Consider the following 18,385-nt stretch of genomic DNA (forward strand, 5'->3'; position numbering starts at 1 on the left):
CAGAAAGTAGCCAGGGACCAGGGTATTTAGGGCTTAGGTGAGGAGGACTTAGAATTTCCATAGAGCGAGTGGGAAGACACTGCAGGCTTTGGAGCACAGGAGTCACAGGGGCTTATTTCCGTTTTGTTTTTTTTCTTTTTTTGAGACAGAGTCTCTCGCTGTCACCCAGGCTGGGGTGCAGTGGCACAATCTTAGCTCACTGCATCCTCTACCTCCTGGGTTCAAGGGATTCTCCTGCCTCAGCCTCCCAAGTAGCTAGGACTACAGGCGCACACCACCATGCTCAGCTAATTTTTGTGTGGGTGTGTGTGTGTATTTTTAGTAGAGACAGGGTTTCACAGTGTTAGCCAAGATGGTCTCAATCACCTGACCTCATGATCTGCCCGTCTCAGCCTCCCAAAGTGCTGGGATTACAGGCGTGAGCCATTGTATCCAGCCACGTATTTGCATTTTTAAAAGACCATTCTGACTGCTGAGTAGAGAACAGTCTTTATACTCAGGCAGGGACAAGTGGAAAAAAGGGGCAAAATAAAATTTGTTACCCCAATATTCCAGGGGAGGGGATAGTGACTTAGACTAAGGTAGCAGCAGTATAGGTAGAGAAAAATGGTCAGATTCAGGGTACATTTTGAAGTTAGAACTAATAGTTTTCTGAGAGACTTTATGCAGAGTTGGAGAGAAAGGAGAAAAGTAACTAAGTGCCTGAGTGAAAAGAACAGCATTGCAGTTTCCTAAAGTGAAGACGGTTGGTAGAACAAAAGCTGAGAATGGTCACATGTATAATCCCCGCACTTCGGGAGGCCGAGGTGGGAGGGTCGCTGGAGCCCAGAACTTCAAGACAAGTCCAGGCAAGGTAGTGAGACCCCCATCTCTACAAAGAATGAAAAATTAGCTGGGTATGATGGTGCATACCAGTAGTCCCAGATACTCAGGAGGCTGAGGCAGAAGGATGGCTTGAGCCCAGGAGTTGGAAGCTGCAGTGAGCTGTGATCTTGCCACTGCACTCTAGCCTGGTCAACAGAGTGAGATCCTGACTGTTAAAAAAAAATAAAATAGGCTGGGCACAGTGGCTCACTGAGCACCTGTAATACCAGCACCTTGGGAGGCCAAGGCAGGCAGACCACGAGGTCAGGAGTATGAGACTGGCCTGGCCAGCATGGTAAAACCCTTTCTCTACTAAAAATACAAAAATTAGCCGGGCACAGTGACGTGCCTATAATGCCAGCTACTTGGGAGGTTGAGGCAGGAGAATTGCTTGAACCCAGGAGGCAGAGGTTGCAGTGAGCCAAGATTGCATCACTGCACTCAAGCCTGGGCAACAGAGTGAGACTCCATCTCAAAAAATAAAAAAGAAGGCTGGGCGTGGTGGCTCACGCCTGTAATCCAAGCCCTTTGGAGGCCAAGGCGGGCAGATCACCTGAGGTCAGGAGTTCAAGACCAGCCTGACTGACATGGTGAAACCCCATCTTAAAAAAAATAAAAAGAAAGAAAAAATAAATAAACAAGAAAATAATTTGATTTGAGTCATGTTCACTTTCAGATGCCAACACATGCACCTGAGTGTGCAGTCAATGAAACAGTTGGCTGGACTAGCGGGATCCAAGGGGCGTGGTTGGGGCTGAAGACACATTTGGGAGTTGTCAGCATGAAGACAGCAGATCGAGGCTCAGGCAGGGAAGGAGACCTGGAGAATGTGTGTAGCTGGCAGGAACCAAGGACTCCATCTTGGAGCTTGGTGCACTCCAACACATAGAGGTCAGGAAGAGAGAGCAGTCCAGCCAGGAGGACAAGTAGTGGCCGTGGTGGGAGAGCATGGAAGATTGAGGAAGTGGGCGCTATGTCCAGGGCAGCCAGTAGGTTACAATAAGGTCTGAGCAGGGACCACAGGTTTTGGCAACTGAAAAGTGTAGGAAGTCCAAGGGAGCCAGGGAATATTCGAATTTTTCCTAATTTCAGAACCACTTGAGAAACAAAAAAGACAGATAGGAGACCAAAATACCACCCTTATTCCTGATAAAATTGCTGTTAGAGAATGTGGCTTACATCTGGGAACATTGGATTTCTTTTCTTTCTTTCTTTTTTTTTTCTTGAGACGGAGTTTCACTCTTGTTACCCAGGCTGGAGTGCAATGGTGCGATCTTGGCTCACCGGAACCTCTGCCTCCTGGGTTCAGGCAATTCTCCTGCCTCAGCCTCCTGAGTAGCTGAGATTACAGGCATGCGCCACCATGCCCAGCTAATTTTTTGTATTTTTAGTAGAGACGGGGTTTCACCATGTTGACCAGGATGGTCTCGATCTCTTGACCTCGTGATCCACCCGCTTCGGCCTCCCAAAGTGTTGGGATTACACGCTTGAGCCACCGCGCCCGACTTTTTTTTTTTTAGATGCAGTTTCGTTCTGTTGCCCAGGCTGGAGTACAGTGGCGCGATCTCGGCTCACTGCAAGCTCCGCTTCCTGGGTTCAAGCAATTCTCCTGCCTCAGCCTCTTGAGTAGCTGGAATTACAGGCATGCGCCACCACACCCGGCTAATTTCTATATTTTTAATAGAGATGGGGTTTTACCATGTTGGTCAGGCTGGTCTTGAACTCCTGACCTCACGATCTGTCCGCCTTGGCCTCACAAAGTGCTGGGATTACAGGCATGAGCCACTGCGCCCAGCCCATTGGATTTATTTTCTAAGCCTGACCTTCAGAATGAGATGGTTTAGAGCAGCACTTCTTGAACTTTACTGTGCACCAGAATCACATAAGTATTGTACTAAAATGCATGTTCTGATTGAGCAGGGCTTGGGTGGAGCCTGAGATTCTGCTTTTCTAATAAGCTTCCAAGTGATGTCAGTATTACCATTGTGGGGATCACACTTTGAGTAGCAGAAGTTAAGAGGAATCAGTGCATATATCCTTTGAAGGCAGCTGAGGTTTGGAGAGAGAGGGAGGAAGCAGCCGGGCAGTCTGTGCCTAATGGCTCCTTCCAGACTCACAGGAACGTCCCAATAATGGGGCTCACTTCCCATGGAGGGAGGCATCAGGAGTACTTGTACACTAGCAAGGTCATTGATGAGCAGAGCATTTGCTTGAGGGTGCCTTACTGGAGTAGGTTCTAGGGGAAGTGGGAGGAGAGGAAGGTGAAACAGTACAAACAATTCTTTCCAAGATATTTCTGTAAAAGGGAGAAGACAAACGGGGTAAGTGGAAGGGGATGTGGGGTAAGGAGAGGGTTTTATTTTAAAGAAGGGAAATAGCATGGCTTGTGTATATGTTAATTGGAATAAATGAACTGGGAGGGAAACCTGGCAGTGAGGAAGACAGTAGGGCAGAGTAAGGTATGGAGTGGGTCTGAGGGCCTGGGGGCCAGTGCATAGCAGAGAGGTAGGTGCTAGATCCAACTGAGCACCCTGCTTTCTCCACAGTGCTGCAGAACCTCAGTGATAGGAGCACTGCAAGCCTCTGGATTGCTGGGACCCTTCAATCTTAAAAGTTACTGTCTGGCTGGGTGCGGTGGCTCACGCCTGTAATCTCAGCATTTTGGAAGACCGAGGCAGGCGGATCACTTGAGGTCAGGAGTGTGAGAGCAGCCTGGCCAATGTGACGAAACCCCGTCTCTAGTAAAAATACAAACATTAGCCAGGCGTGGTGTTGGATGCCTGTAATCCCAGCTACTTGGGAGGCTGAGACAGGAGGATTACTGGAACCCTGGAGGCGGAGGTTGCAGTGAGCTGGGATTCTACACTCCAGCCTGGCAACAAAGTGAGACTCTGTCTCAAAAAAAAAAAAAAAAAAAAAAAGATAATGTCAGCTCTAGGGTTACATCAGGCCATGTCTTCCTGAAACTGGGCTTGCAGTTTAAACGGGGTGATCATCCCAGAATCAGTGCTTGTTAAGCTCGTTGTGCTCAACTAGACCTCACACAGGAGCATGTAGGATTGGTCCTCACTAGGGTTCCACTCTTAGTAAGTCCCCATGTCTCTTGCAAAGCTGATGGTTTGGGAAGTCAGGTGGTGCGTGGAAGTGTGCACGAGTCTGGTGCACTGCTTTTCTATCTGGTTTTTCTTGTTCTTCCACTTGTAGTTGGATGGGGAGATACCCCACTTTCCCTTAGGAACTCCTTGTCCCTGCACAGACCATTTTAGCTATTCTGAGCACATTACAAGCATACTTCTCTGGCATTGGAATATATGGCCTCTGCGTTTTTTCAGAATTACTTCTCCTACTCTGGAAGCTGATGTGGAAGGATTGCTTGAGTCCAGGAGTTCAAGGCCAGCATGGGCAACAAAGCAAGAACCACCTGTTTCTTAAAAAAAATAATGCCAGGTGCGGTGGCTTACACCTGTAATCCCAGCACTTTGAGAGGCTGAGGCAGGAGGATCACTTGTAGCCAGAGTTCAAAACCAGCCTGGGCAACTTAGTGAGCCCCTATCTCTACAAAAAAAAAAAAAAAAAAATTAAGTGGGCAGAGTGGTACATACCTGTTGCCCCAGCTACTCAGAAAGCTGAGTTGGGAGGATCCCTTGAGCCCAGGAGTTTGAGGCTACAGTAAGCTATGGTGATGCCACTGCACTGGCGCCTGGGTGACAGAGCAAGACCCTGTCTCAGAAAAAAAAAAAAAAAAAAAAGCTGGGCATAGTGGCATGTGCCTGTAAATCCCAGCTACTTGAAAGGCATCATTTCATGCAGATGCCTCTGACCCCAGGAGTTCCAGACCAGCCCGGGCAACAAGGCAAGACCCTGTCTCAAAAAAAAAAAAAGTACTCTTTTTACCTAAATTCAGGCCATGTGAGTTCAGCTACAAGAATTATGTAGTGAATGAGTGTCAGAGCTGGGATTTTTAAATCTGCCCTAACTGATATGTTGCTTTACACACCCTGTTACGTAAGTCAAACAAGGATTCCACCCTGGGACATGTGCATAGAGGACTGTTTTTGTAGAACTTGAGCTCATGCTTTGATTTGGGATTTGGGGAGTTAGGGCAAGCCAGAAGGTTTTTCTGGTGGATAATAATGTGTGTTGACTTTCTTAGGCATTTTAAGCCAGGCACTTGAGGAGTTTCTCAGCATGACACAGCTGTAGCGAGCCCTAGCTTGGTTTTGTTCATCCCCAGGGGAAGACTTGCCTTTGTTCCAGACCTGCCCTCCTAAGCCAGTTTGCTCTGGTTTTCCAGCAATTCTGGGAAGCAATATTTTTTCTGCTGATGAGAACCTTAACATAGAAATGGAAAGTTTGTGTAGCACATAACATTATTAGAAGGGAAAGAAAGGACTATATGATTAGATACATACTGATTTTATGTAATATGTTTGCATAAAATGATGTCTCCCGTAGTAACTTGGTGAAAGTAGTCACATTGACTCAGCATAATTTCTTCTTGCTGAATCTCAGACTAGAGCAATCAATTTGTTCCTGCAGTAAAGTCTGATGATAGCTTTCCTTGTAACTGAGCCTCATAGAAAGAGGAAGTAGTTGCAACAAAGTTAAAAGGGATGCCTCTTACCACGGTTCTCTTAAGGGAGCCATTGTGTATAGTTCTACTTGTGCTCAAAGTACTATTTGTTCTCCAAAACCCAGCTTCCCATCGAAGGTCAATTAAGCATCTCTAAATTGCAGAGATACCCGGGTTCACTGGGAACACAAGTCACTGAGGGTATCCATGACCATGTCCTGCTAAACCTATTGTGAAAGAATGCCGGGCTCAGCCCTAGCAGGTAGACTTGGGTTAAAGTTCACCTGTGCCACTAACTAGCTGGAAGTTCAACTTCTCTGAGCTGAGTTTGTCATATTAGAGAATATTAATAATGGCATATGAAAATTGTGCAGCAGTCTGAAGTTTGCAAGGAACTTTCACGGACATTAGCTCATTTTGCAGTGCCCACCCTGGGAAGGAATCGGGACAGGCAGGCAGTGGCATCCCACTCGTCAAGCAGCCTGAGGACTGCTGTAAGCCTCTGGGGCAGGGCAGGAGTTTGACCTTTCATCCTTTTTTGGAGACATACTGATCTTGGCTCATTGCAATCTCTGCCCCCACTGGGTTCAAGCAATCCTCGTGCCTCAGCCGCCCAAGTGGCTGGGACTACAGGGCGCACCACCACACACAGCTAATTTTTGTATTTTTTAGTAGATATGGGGTTTCAGCCTATTAGCCGTGGCTGGAATCAAACTCCTGACTTCAGGTGATCCTCCCACCTCAGCCTCCCAAAGTGCTGAGATTACAGGAGAAAGACACCGTGCCCGGCCCTTTCATCTTTTTAATGAGGCTTTACATTTTCTGATCCTCAGTCTCCTTACTTGCTATAAGGCGGAGGTCCCAAATCCAGCCTGTGAAAGACAAGTGCCAGCAGAGGCAGCACCCAGCACAGATCTGTTATTGCAGCACGCCTGTGCTCAGGGCCGTTAGTAAAAACCCACAGACCCTGACTACTTTCCGGTGGACTCAGGAGGAAGTCCTTAACTACAGACAAAAGGATAATGGTAGTGCTGTGGATGGCCTGCTGGCTGTTGAAGTGTGAAGAGAATACGGAATGCCCTCTACAAAAATAAACAAGCATAAAATTGGAAAAAACATGTATCAAAAACATTTCAAGGTTCTGGAAATCAGCCAAAGGCAGGCAAATTAAAAAGCATTTATTCTTGGGAAAAAAACTGGCTGGGCACGGTTGTTTGTGCCTGTAATCTCCCAGCACTTTGGGAAGCCAAGGTGGGAAGATTGCTGGAGGCCGGGAGTTCAAGGCCAGTCTTTGCAACAAAGCAAGGCTCTGTCTCTACAAAAAATAATAATGATTAATAAAAAGAAAAAGAGTGGCTCATGCCTGTAATCCCTGCACTTTGGGAGGCTGAGGCGGGTAGATCACCTGAGCTCAGGAGTTCGAGACCAGCCATGCTAATACGCTGAAACCCCATCTCTACTAAAATTAAAAAACAAAAACAGCCAGGCATGGTCGTGCATGCCTATAATCCTGGCTACTTGGGAGACAGGAGAATCGCTTGAACTCGGGAGGCAGTTTGTGGTGAGCTGAGATCACATCACCTCCCTCCAGCCTGGGCAATAAGAGTGAAACTCCATATAAAAAAAAAAAAAAAAAAGGCAGAAAGAAAAAAGAAAAGTGCTAAGTAATAGAAGCAGAGATCTGCTGCCCTCTTGCCTGGGACTGCTCTCAGTACTGGTCCCCTTCCCCTCAACCCCTCTCCATTGGCAAGAACAGTCTTACCACATCAGACTTGGGGGAAACTTGATTGCGTTTGTGGGTAACAGGGCTGGGATATTTGGGACAGAGGAGAAGTGTACTTTTTTATCAGCTAAAAGTAGCAAACTTGTTGAGAAGTAAATGGGAAAAAACCCACAGCTTACTAGCCTGAGATCTCAAACAATTAGCAGACTACCTAGAAATTTAAGAGGAGACTCTGGAAATGAGAATGCCACAGAAGGATTAGGCAGGGCCTCAGCACGTCGCTGGCCGGCTGGAAAACCAGCCATATACACAGATGAGACTTCAGAAAGCCCCACAGAAATTAAAAGCCAGGCAGGGGTCCAAAGTGGCTCCAGCCGGAGGTCGTGGCGCTTGCGAAGGCAAGGTCATGAGTTTAAGGCTAACCTGAGCAACCATGTAAGCTCAAACTGATTGGCAAAAAAGAAAGAAAGAAATTAAAAGCCAAAGGAGAACCTGGTGCAGTGACTCATGCCTGTAATCCCAGCACTTTAGGAGGCCAAGGCGGGCGGATCCCCTGAGGTCAGGAGTTCAAGATCAGCCTGGCTAACACATCAAAAACCTGTCTCTACTGAAAATACAAAAATTAGCCAGGCATGTTAGTGCACACCTGTAATCCCAGTTACTGAGGAGGATGAGGCAAAAGAATCAAGGAGGCAGAGGTTGAGAGGTTGCAGTGAGCCAAGTTTGCTGCATTCCATCCTGGGCGATAGAGCGAGACTCTATCTCAAAAAAAAAAAAAAAAGGAAATTAAAAGCCAAGGGAGGCCGGGTGTGGTGGCTCACATCTGTAATCTCAGCACTTTTTGAGGCCAAGGCAGGTGGATCACCTGAGGTCAGGAGCTCAAGACGAGCCTGGCCAAAACGGTGAAACCCTGTCTCTACTAAAAATAGAAAAAATTAACCTGGCATGGTGGCAGGCACCTGTAATCCCAGCTACTCAGGAGGCTGAGGCAGGAGAATCACTTAAACCCAGGAGGCAAAGGGAGAGATCACACCATTGCACTCCAGCCTGGGCAATAAGAGCGAAACTCCATCTCAAAAAAAAAAAAAGCCAAGGGAGATGTAAGAACTAGGTGATCCCTGAATGCATGGCCAACCCACACAGGTGGGCCAAAGTGTCTGAGCACAGCCTCTTCCCAAATCTGTGTCTACTAAGTTATGGAGACACAAGGCAGCCCTCAGGAAGTCAAGCTAAAAACTGAAGAATAAATATCTGGGTGTGGTAGCTCACACCTTTAATCCCAGCATTTTGAGAGGCCAAGGTGAGAGGATTGCTTGAGCCCAGGAATATGAAACCAGCTTGGGAAACATGGGGAGACCCTGTCTCTACAAAAAAATTAAAAATTAGCCAGGCATGGTGGCATGAACCTGTAGCCCCACCCATTTGGGAAGCTGAAATGGGAGGATTGCTTGAGCCCAAGAGGTTGAGGCTGCAGTGAGCTGTGATTACACCACTACACCTCAGCCTGGGCAGCAGAGAAACACCCTGACTTAAAAAAAAAAAAAAAAAAAAAAAAAGTGTTGACTGCTCATCAGAAACAGTAAAGGCCCAAAGCCATTGCAATGGATATTCAAAGTGCTGAAAGGAAAAAGCAACAATCATGCAAGAATTTTATATCCAGCAAAACTAGCCTTCAAAAGTGAGGGCGAGGCTGGGCCCATTGGCTCACACCTGTACTCCCAGCAGTGTGGGAGTCTGAAGCAGGAGGATTGCTTGAGCCCAGGAGTACAGACTAGCCTGGGCAACATGGTGAGATCCCATCTCTACAGAAAAAAATTAAAAATTAGCCAGGCACAATGGCACATACCTGTTGTCCTAGCTACTTGGGAGGCTGAAGTGGGAGAACTTCTTGAGCCATCAAGGTTGGAATTGCAGTAAGCCATGTTGATAACACAGCACTCCAGACTGGGTGACAGACCAAGACCCTGTCAAAAAAAAATCTGTGAAATTAAGGCATTCTGAGATTTTTTAAAAAGTGAGAATAAGAGAATTATTGCTAACAGACTTGTCCTAAAAGAAGTACTAAAGGAAGTCCTTCAGCCTAAAAGAAAAGGACAATAGAACACTATCTTGGATTCACCAGAAGCAATAGAGCACTAGAATGATAAAGGCAGCTAAATGTTTCTTTTTTATACTTTATATTTTTCTTTTTAAATTTTTTAAAAAGCAAGGTTGTTCGCTGGGCATGGTGGTTCACACCTGTAATCCCAGCACTTTGGAAGGCCGAAGCAGGTGGATCACCTGAGGTCAGGAGTTTGAGACCAGCCTGACCAACATGGCAAAACCCCATCTCTACTAAAAATACAAAAAGTAGCCGGGCATGCTGGTGGGCGCCCATAATCCCAACTACTTGGGAGGCTGAGGCAGGAGAATCACTTGAACCCGGGAGGTGGAGGTTACAGTGAGCCAAAATCACGCCATTACTCTCCAGTCTGGGCGACAGAGCAAGATTCCATCTCAAAAAACATCAACAAGGTTGTTTAGGCCAGACGCAGTGGCTCACGCTTGTAATCTCCTCACTTTAGGAGGCCAAGGCGGGTGGATCACAAGGTCAGAGGTCAGGAGTTTGAGACCAGCCTGGCCAACATAGTGAAACTCCACCTCTACTAAAAATACAAAAAATTAGCCAGCCATGGTGGCAGGCACCTGTAATCTCAGCTACCTGAGAGGCTGACACAGGAGAATCACTCACCATAACCTCAGCCTCAAAGGCGGAAGTTATGGTGAGCCATGATCAAGCCATAGCACAAAGGTAGAGCAAGGGAAGGGTAATAAAGTTACTGCATTCTACCAGAATTTTCAGTGTTGAGCTGAAATACATTGTAATAAGTTAAAGCTACATACTGCAATCCCTAGACAACCACACAGGAAGTAACTCAAACAATAAAGGGAAAAAAAACCTTCAACTCTGGGATTAGAATAAAGCACACACACACAACTGTAACAGAAAGAAGGAGTTAAGCCAGGCACGGTGGCTCATGTCTGTAATTCCAGCATTTTGGGAGGTCAAGGCAGGCAGATCACCCGAGTTCAGGAGTTTCTTGAGACTCCGTCTCAAAAAAAATAAATAAAGGCGGTGGCTCAAGCCTGTAATCCCAGCACTTTGGGAGGCCGAGGTGGGTGGATCACGAGGTCAAGAGATCGAGACCATTCTGGTCAACATGGTGAAACCCCGTCTCTACTAAAAATACAAAAATTAGCTGGGCATGGTGGCGCGTGCCTGTAATCCCAGCTACTCAGGAGGCTGAGGCAGGAGAATTGCCTGAACCCAGGAGGCGGAGGTTGCGGTGAGCCGAGATCACGCCATTGCACTCCAGCCTGGGTAAGGAGCGAAACTCCATCTCAAAAAAAAAAAAAAAATTAAAAATAAATAAATAAATAAAGGAACATTTTATGATGATAATGGCTACATCAATTTATCAGGAAGATATAGCCATTATAAATATATACACTAATAATATTAGAGTATTAGAGTCTCAAAAACATAGAATTGAAAGGAAGAATAGACAACTGAAAATTCCTGATAGGCCGGGCACAGTTGCTCACAGTCTCAGTAATCCCAATACTTTGGGAAGCCAAGATGGAAGGATTACTTGAGCCCAGGAGTTTGAGACCAGCTTGGGCAATATGGTAAGGCCCCTTCTCTAAAAAAAAAAATTTTTAATTGCAAAGCATGGTGGTGCGCATCTGTAGTTCCACCAGCTACTCGTGAGGCTGAAGTGAGAGGATCACTTAACCCAGGAGTTTGAGGCTGCAGTAAGCCAGCCATGTTCACACCACCGCACTCCAGGCTGGGCAACAGTGAGAACCTGTCTCAGAAACAAAAACAAAATGACAAAAACTCTAAACATATTAGGAATAGAAGAGAAAAAAATGGGGCCAGGCACAGTGGCTCACATCTGTAATCCCAGCGCTTCAGGAGGCCAAGACAGGTAGGTCACTTGAGGTCAGGAGTTTGAGACCAGCCTGGCCAACATGGTGAAACCCCATTGCTACTAAAATACAAAAAGCCAGGTGTGGTGGCGCATGCCTATAGTTCCAGCTACTCAGGAGGCTGAGGCGGGAGAATCACTTAAACCTGGAAGGTTGCAGTGAGCCAAGATTGTGCTACTGTTATCCAGCCTGAGCAACAGGGTAAAATTCTGTCTCCACAAGAGGCTGAGGCAGGAGAATTTGCCTGAACTTAAGAGGCGGAAGTTGCAGTGAGCAGAGATCGCGCCATTGCACTCCAGCCTGGGTAACAAGAGGGAAACTCCGTCTCAAAAAAAAAAAGAAAAAAAGAAAAAAAAAAAAAGATTCTGTCTCTGAAAAAAAAGAGAAATTCCCTAACATCATATTTAATGGTGAAAAACTGAATGCTTTCCTCTACGATCAGAAACAAGGCAAGTATGTTTCTTCTCACCATATCAACATTGTACTGAGATTGTAGCCAGTACAATAGACAAGGAAAATAAAGGACATAAAGATTGAAAGGGGAAAAAAAACTATACACGGATGATACGATTGCAGATGACAGGGTCTCAGGATACAAGGTCAATAGACGAAAATTACATTTCTGTGTTCCAATAATGAACAATCTGAAAACAAAATTAAGAAAGTGCCATTCTCTCCAGGTGCAGTGGCTCACGCCTGTAATCCCAACTACTGGGGAGGCTGAGGCAGGAAAATCACTTGAACTTGGGAGGCGGAGGTTGCAGTGAGCTGAGATTGCGCCACTGCACTCCAGCCAAGGTGACACAGTGAGAGTCTGTCTCAAAAACAAACAAAAAGATAGTGAGGCTGGGTCCAGTGGCTCACGCCTGTAATCCCAGCACTTTGGGAGGCTGAGGCAGGCGGATCACCTGAGGTCATGAGTTCGAGACCAGCCTGGCCAACATGGTAAAATGCCTCTCTACTAAAAATAAAAATAAAAAATATTCAAAAATTCAAAACTTAGCTGGTTGTGGTGGCATGTGCCTGTAATCCCAGCTACTCAGGAGGGTGAGGCAGGAGAATCATGTGAATCCAGGAGGTGGAGGTTTCAGTGAGCAGAAATCACACCATTGCTCTCCAGCCTGGGAGACAAGAGTGAGACTTTGTCTCAAAAAAAAAAAAAAATATATATATATATATGAATAGCTGATAAACACTTGGATATATGTCCATCATTGGGCCGGGCGTAGTGGCTCACGTCTGCAATCCCAGCACTTTGAGAGGCCGAGGCAGGCGGATCACAAGGTCAGGAGATCGAGACCATCCTGGTCAACATGATGAAATCCCACCTCTACTAAAAATACAAAAATTAGTGGAGTGTGGTGGTGCAGGCCTATAATCTCAGCTACTCGGGAGGCGGAGGCAGAAGAATCGCTTGAACCCAATGAGCCAAGATTGCACCACTGTACTCCAGCCTGGCAACAGAGCAAGACTCCATCTCAAAAAGAAAAAAAAATATTGGCCAGGCGCCTATAATCCCAGCACTTTGGGAGGCCGAGGTGGGTGGATCACGAGGTCAAGAGGTCGAGACCATCCTGGTCAACATAGTGAAATCCCGTCTCTACTAAAAATACAAAAATTAGCTGGGCATGGTGGTGCGCGCCTGTAGTCCCAGCTACTCGGGAGGCTGAGGCAGGAGAATTGCTTGAACCCAGGAGGCGGAGGCTGCAGTGAGCCAAGATCAAGCCACTGCACTCCAGCCTGGCAACAGAGCAAGACTCCATCTCAAAAAACAAAAAGAAGTTTTTCCTTTTTCTTTCTTTCTTTTTTTTTTTTTTTTGAGACAGGGTGTCACTCTGTCACCCAGGCTAGAGTGTAGTGGCGTGATTATGGCTCACTGCAGCCTTGACCTCCCCAGGTTTAAGTGATCCTCCCACCTCAGTTTTTGTACTTTTAGTAGAGATGGGATTTTGCCATATTGCCCAGGCTGGTCTTGAACTCCTGGGCTCAAGTGATCCACCTGTCTTGACCTCCCAAAGTGCTAGGATTACAGGAATGAGCCACCACACTTGGCCAGCAGTTTCTTAAAAAGTTCAACTTACTTTACAACCCAGCAATCCACTCCAAAGCATATGTCCAAAAGAAATGAAAACAACAATTTGTACGTTGATTCAAAACATCTATTTATTCCCCAAACTACCAACAATCCCAATGTGTATCAACAGATAAATGGATACGTAAATTATGAGATAATTGCACAAGGAATACCAGTCAGCAGTGAAAAGGAAAAAAACTACTCACACCTACAATGACATGGACGAGCCTCAGAAACATCGTGCTAAGTGAAAGAAGCCAGGCCAAAAAATACATACTGTTCCGTTTCCATGACATTTCTGGAAAAGGCAGAACTATGCCAAGTAGATCAGAGGTTGGCTGGGGGTGAGAGCAGAGACTGACTACAAATAGACACAAGGGAACCTTTTGGGGTGAGTGAAGTTTCCTCAAAGTGGATTATGGTGATGGCTACACAATGGTGTACCTTAACTAAAAATCATCCAAATGTATACTTACAATGTTTCAATTCTATGACATGTAAATTATCTCATTAAATCTGTATTTTTAAAAAAAGAATTGTGCTATGAAGTTTGACATATTTTAAAATGTCTTAGCCGGGTGTGGTGGTGCATGCCTGTAGTCCTAGCTACTCAGGAAGTTGAGGCTAGATTGCTCAACCTCAGGAGTTCAAGGCTGCAGTGAGCTACGATCATGCCAGTGCACTCCAGCCTGGGCAACAGAGCAAAGACCCTGTCTTTAAAAAAATTAAAAACAAAGTAGGCTACCAGTATAATTTGTTATCCAAACCAGAACAGTTTTGAGAATGAGATTTCAATTAATAGCCAAGCAAGAAGACAGGTGTGGGCCAGGTGCAGTGGCTCATGCCTATAATCCCAAACGCTTTGGGAAGCTGAGGTAGGAGGATGACTTAAGACTAGCTTGGGCAACACGGTAAAACCCTGTCTCTACCACACACCCCCGACAAAACAAATAGCCAGCCAAGCAAGCACCTTGGTTCCTAGCTATTCAGGGGGACTGAGGTGGGAGGATCACTTGAGCCCAGGAGTTTGGGGATGCAGGGAGCTGTGATCATACCACTGCACTGCAGCCTAGGATATAGAGCGAGACCTGTGTCTTTAAAAAAAAGATGGCCGGGCGCGGTGGCTCAAGCCTGTAATCCCAGCACTTTGGGAGGCTGAGGCAGGTGGATCACGAGGTCAAGATATCAAGACCATCCTGGTCAACATGGTGAAACCCCGTCTCTACTAAGATACAAAAAATTAGCTGGGCATGGTGGCACGTGCCTGTAACCCCAGCTACTCAGGAGGCTGAGGCAGGAGAATTATCTGAACCCAGGAGGCGGAGGTTGCGGTGAGCCGAGATCGCGCCATTGCACTCCAGCCTGGGTAACAAGAGAGAAACTCCGTCTCAAAAAAAAAAAAAAAAAGACAAGTGTGGGCCACGTGCAGTGGCTCACGACTATAATAATCCCAGCACTTTGGGAGGCCAAGGCGGGCAGATCACGAGGTCAGGAGTTCCCAACCAGCCTGGCCAACATAGTAAAACCCTGTCTCTACAAAAATATTTTTAAAAATCTGCCGGGCACGGTGGCTCAAGCCTGTAATCCCAGCACTTTGGGAGGCCGAGGCAGGTGGATCACGAGGTCAAGAGATTGAGACCATCCTGGTCAACATGGTGAAACCCCGTCCCTACTAAAAATACAAAAAATTAGCTGGGCATGGTGGCATGTGCCTGTAATCCCAGCTACTCAGGAGGCTGAGGCAGGAGAATTGCCTGAACCCAGGAGGCAGAGGTTGCGGTGAGCTGAGATCATGCCATTGCACTCCAGCCTGGGTAACGAGTGAAACTCCGTCTCAAAAAAAAAAAAAATTTTTTTTAAAAAATTAGCCAGGCATGGTGGTAGGCGCCTGTACTCCCAGCTACTTGGGAGGCCAAGGCAGGAGAATCACTTGAACCCAGGAAATGGAGGTTGCAGTGAGCCGGGATCACACCACTATACTCCAGCCTGGGTGACAGAGTAAGACTTCATCTCAAAAAAAAAAAAACACCACAAGTGTGAAGTAGGACTATTCCAGACCAATTGGGATGAACAATGCCCCTCTTTAAAAACTGGTATAGACCAGGCGTGGTGGCTCACGCCTGTAATCCTAGCACTTTGGGAGGCCAAGGTGGGCAGATCACAAAGTCAGGTGATCGAGACCATCCTAGCCAACATGGTGAAACCCTGTCTCTACTAAAAATACAAAAATTAGCTGGGTGTGGTGGGGTGCATGTAGTCTCAGCTACTCAGGAGGCTGAAGAAGGAGAATAGCTTGAACCTGGGAGGTGGAGGTTGCAGTCAGTCGATATTGTGCCGCTGCACTCCAGCCTGGGCGACAGAGCAAGACTCCATCTCAGAAAAAAAAAAAAGGCAAACTGGTATAAACCAGTCATTCGACGGCAACAGTTAGTAGCCATCTGCTACGTGCAAGGCTTATGGAAGGTGACAGAAGTACAATGGACAAAATAGATGCATTTCTTGACCTCTCATGATGCAGTCCTTGACCTCTCATAGTGATGGTCTAATGAGTGAGATGTAGGCAAGCACTGTGGTAAGAGCACACAGAAGAGGCCCCTAAATCTGCCTGAGAAAGCAGGGGAAGCCTGTGAGCTGAGGCTGCAGCTGGCAGGACTCAGCCAGGTGCAGAGCAAGCAGAACAGCTACTTAGGCCTTGTTCTGGAACCAAAAAATGGTTCGGGGTCTCTGGAATATAGTGGGACTGGGACAAGAGGGCATATTGTGGAGAAGAGACTGCAGAGCTTGTCTTTTTCTTTCTTTTTTTTTTTTTTTTGATACGAGGTTTTGCTCTTGTTTCCCAGGCTGGAGTACAGTGCTGCGATCTTGGCTCACTGCAAACTCTGCCTCCTGGGTTCAAGTGATTTTCCTGCCTCAGGCTCCCCAGTAGCTGAGATTACAGGTGTCTGCCACAATGCCCGGCTAATTTTTTGTATTTTTAGTAGAAATGGTTTCACCATGTTGGCCAGGCTGGTCTTGAACTCCTGACCTCAAGTGATCCACCCTCCTTAGCCTCCCAAAGTGCTGGGATTACAGACTAGAGCCACTGCGTCTGGCCCAGAGCTTATCTTTCAAAGAAAATGTATTATCTGGGCTAGGGATCTATAGAGAAAGGGCTGTTTCTCCACCCTGGCTCAGTCTAATTGACCAACTCCTTGGACTTAAGCTCAGGCTGAGGTCCACATTTCTGGACATTGTACTGGATGCTATAGAAAAATGAAAAGTATTTGTAGCTGGGCACGGTGGCTCACACTGTAATTCCAGCATTTTGGGAAGCCAAGGCGGGTGGATCACCTGAGGTCAGGAGTTTGAGACCATCCTTACCTACATGGTGAACCCCTTCTCTATCAAAAATACAAAAATTAGCCGGGTGTGGTGGTGCATCTCTGTAGTCCCAGCTACTCCAGAGGCTGAAGCAGGAGAATCGCTTGAACCTAGGAGGCAGAGGTTGCAGTGAGCCAAGATCGCACCGTTGCACTCCAGCCCGTGCAACAGAGTGAGATTCCATCTCAAGTTTAAAAAAAAGTATTTGTAACAGGATGTGCTGGGGCACCCTATTCCCAAAGGTATGTAGAATAGAGGTATTAGCTGTGGGGAAGAGGATAAGATGCTTGGGATAATACCGGATCGGGAAGATAAGATACACTATTATTACCTAATTCATGAGTATGTGATTGTCAAATGGGAAATTTTTTCCATAGCAAACACCTCGAGTCATGGACATGTATATAATAGCTGAGTGTGAACTATAGGAACACTCAGGAGTGTTGCAGGAAGCCGAAAAGTTGCTGTTCTACCTCTTTCTCCAGATGGTTTTACAAAGAAGTAAGAGAAATGTTTTGATTTGGTCCTGGTTTTCCACTGTGATCGCTGCCTCTCTTTTCAGTCCTTTCCATACAAAAGATAGATGAGTACCAAATGCCAAACACAAGTTCCAGTTTGCCTGGTGCAGTGGCTCACACTGTAATCCCAGCACTTTGGGAAACCGAGGCGGGTGGATCACCTAGGATCAGGAGATCGAGACCATCCTGGCCAACATGGTAAAACCCCGTCTCTACTAAAAATACAAAAATTAGTGAGGCATCGTGGCGGGTGCTTAGAATCTCAGCTACTTGGGAGGCTGAACCAGGAGAATCGCTTGAACCCAGGAGGCGGAGGTTGCAGTGAGCCAAGATCGCACCACTGCACTCCAGGACAGAGCGAGACTCCGTCTCAAAAAAAAAAAAAAAAAAAAAAAAAAATCTAGAACTCAGAAACTTTTGAACAATTTCCTCCTAGCACGTAGGGACTCAGTAAGATGAGCCAGCGCTGCGTGGCAACTTTGCAAATCTCTTTAATGTGTGGCTTAAGACGGCTGGATTTTCTTTTCTTTTTCTTTCTTTTTTTTTGGATGGCCGCTCACTACATTTTAGGGCGAAGATGGCTGGATTTTCACACCTGCTTCTGCTTTTAACCTGGTGCATCTCGCGGGTCACATGGCCTCTGCAAAAGGAGAAGGGGTTCAATGCCGTGATCTCTGGGCCTGGGTCAAAAGGCTCAAGTCCTGGCTGCATCACACTCCGAGCAGTACAAACACCGCCTGCGCTGCTGGTGCTCGAGTCTCTTCACCCGCAGAGAGCGGTCGCACGGCTCCAAATCAGGGTCGCCCTGAGGCTCAGCCTTTCCCGACCCCACTCCGAGCGCGCACAAGGCTGGAAGAGTCCACCCGGCCCCCTGCCGCGGAGCAGAGGGACACTGCGCGGACCCTGCCACGGGGTACCGCAGTGACCCGAGGAAGGAGTTGTGGACGCTTGCTCCAGAGGCGTCCGAGTGCCTGGTAAACTGTAAAGCGCGGTTCTGAGTGGGTTGCTATGGTTACGGCTGCGCCAGGAGGAGGGCCTGCAGGACCAAGGTATAGCCGGTACGAGGGCGCAGCGCCCCGGACGGAGCTCTCGCTTCGTAACGAGACGTGGCGGAAATCTCCGCGCGGGCGGGGAGCCCCGAGCCTGTCCCCGGCAATGTAATCGAGGTCTCGGCGCTCTACTGATCCGGCCCCCGGGAGTGGGCGTGCCCATTTGCCTCGGGTGGTCTAACAGGCGTCGGAGAGAGCCAATAGTATGGCTTCGCAACTCCGCCCCTTCCATTCGATTGGCCGGTGCTGGAA

Source organism: Callithrix jacchus, chromosome 7 (genome assembly GCF_049354715.1).
Source record: "Callithrix jacchus isolate 240 chromosome 7, calJac240_pri, whole genome shotgun sequence".
Lineage (NCBI taxonomy): Eukaryota > Metazoa > Chordata > Mammalia > Primates > Cebidae > Callithrix > Callithrix jacchus.